This window comes from Chiloscyllium plagiosum, chromosome 42 (genome assembly GCF_004010195.1).
Source record: "Chiloscyllium plagiosum isolate BGI_BamShark_2017 chromosome 42, ASM401019v2, whole genome shotgun sequence".
Classification (NCBI taxonomy): domain Eukaryota; kingdom Metazoa; phylum Chordata; class Chondrichthyes; order Orectolobiformes; family Hemiscylliidae; genus Chiloscyllium; species Chiloscyllium plagiosum.
Genome location: NC_057751.1, coordinates 16,342,150 through 16,344,357, shown reverse-complemented (window position 1 = coordinate 16,344,357; position 2,208 = coordinate 16,342,150).

The following is a 2,208-nucleotide window of genomic DNA, read 5'->3' as shown; positions in this document are numbered from 1 at the left end:
AGAGAACCCAGAGGGAGAGTGAGAATGAGTGAAGCCAGAGGGTGGGAGAGAGAGAGAATGAATGAGAGAGAACGCAGAGTGGGTGGAAGAGAGAGAGAGAGAACCCAGAGCGAGAGAGAAAGACAGACAGAGAGAATCCTGAGGGAGAGAGTGAGTCAGAGCGAACTGGATCTATCTTTGAATGGGTTGTATTTCGAGGGCTCTGGGGGTGGAACTTGAGACAGGGACCAGCGAGGGTAGCTGTTTTCGGAGCTGGTACAGACTGGTTGGGTGGAGTGGCCTCCTCCTGACCTGCCCAATTTGATCAGTCTGTTTTGAATCGCGGCTGGGGAGGGGGTGCGTTCATTACTGCAGCTGGCCTAACGTCCTCTGTCTCTTTGTTGTTGCAGGTTATCAAGTCACGGTCTTGGGAGTGTGAACCCTTGCTGAGCTCTCGCTCTCAGCTGAGGTGTGTTGCTGAGACCCCGGGAGCCATGCTGGACCGGGACCTTGGGTACGTACTTAATTGGTGAAAAGCTGCACCCTATCCATGTCCCTCATGATTTTATAAACCCCGATACGGTCATCCCTTCACGCTCCAGGAAAAACAGCCCCAGCCTAATCAGCTTCTCACTGTCGCTCAAACCCTCCAACTCTGGCAACATCCTTGTAAATCTTTTCTGAACCCTTTCCAGTTACACAACGTCCTTCCAATAGCAGGGAGACCAGAACTGCACGCAATATTCCAACAGTGGCCTAACCCATGTCCTGTACAGCCGCATCATGACCTCCCAACTCCTGTACTCAATACTCTGACCAATAAAGGAAAGCATACCAAATGCCTTCTTCACTATCCTATCTACCTGCGACTCCACTTTCAAGGAGCTATGAACCTGCCCTCCAAGGTCTCTTTGTTCAGCAACCCTCCCTAGGACCTTACCATTAAGTGTGTAAGTCCTGCTAAGATTTGTTTTCCCAAAATGCAGCACCTCACATTTATCTGAATTAAACTCCATCTGCCACTTCTCAGCCCATTGGCCCATCTGGTCCAGATCCTGTTGTAATCTGAGGTAACCCTCTTCGCTGTCCACAACACTCCCGATTCTGGTGTCATCTGCCAACTTAGTAACTATACCGCTTCTGCTCTCATCCAAATCATTTCTATCAACAACGATGTCATTGACTTTAAACTCGACCAGTGGCTGTGGTGAGATTTGAACCAGGGTTCGTGCAAGCGTCTGGTTTACGAGCCCGGGACCGTTCCCGCCACGTGACCGTCTCTCACGTGTGTCCTGGGCACCTCCACGGTGAAGATAGCTGCTCAACAGCAGGACTGCGTCGTTCAGGGGATGCTCTAACAGCGTACAAAAGAGCGCTGGCGAACACGGCCGACATTAACATCGCTGTGTTTTTTTTGTCTCCATTTGTAGTCCGACTCTGTCTTACCCTCCTGCGTACCCGGAGCCCGCTATCGGGTAAGGACTATTTTGGTTCTGGCTTGTCGAGATTCGTGTTGCCTTTGAAAAGAGACTGTTCCCCCACACCCCTCCCCGTGACTTTTGTTTTGGAATCCAAAATAAAAAGTCCTGTCATCTCTTGCCGGTGTTTTGAGTACTGTACAGTTCAGAGCAAATGGTTGACAATCCTGAGAGAAACGTCATCGTTTCGGTGGTGATTTGGCCCTTTTCTTAGTCACAGAGATGTACAGGATGGAAACAGACCCTTCGGTCCAACCTGTCCATGCTGACCCAGATATCCCAACCCAATTTAGTCCCACCTGCCAGCATCCGGCCCATATCCCTCCAAACCCTTCCTATTCATATACCCATCCCAATTCCATCTTAAATGTTGCAATTGTACCAGCCTCCACCACATCCTCTGGCAGCTCATTCCATACACGTCCTTAGGTCTCTTTTATATCTTTCCCCTCTCACCCTAAACCTATGCCCTCTCGTTCTGGGCTCCTCCACCTCAGGGAAGAGACTTTGACTCTTTGTCCTATCCATGCCCCTCATAATTTTGTAAACCTCGAAAAGGTCACCCCTCAGCCTCCGATGCTCCAGGGAAAACAGCCCCAGCCTGCTCAGCCTCTCCCTGTAGCTCAAACCCTCCAACCCTGGAAACATCCTTGTAAATCTTTTCTGAACCCTTTCAAGTTTCACAACATCTTTCCGATAGGAAGGAGACCAGAATTGCACGCAATATTCCAACAGTGGCCTAACCAATGTC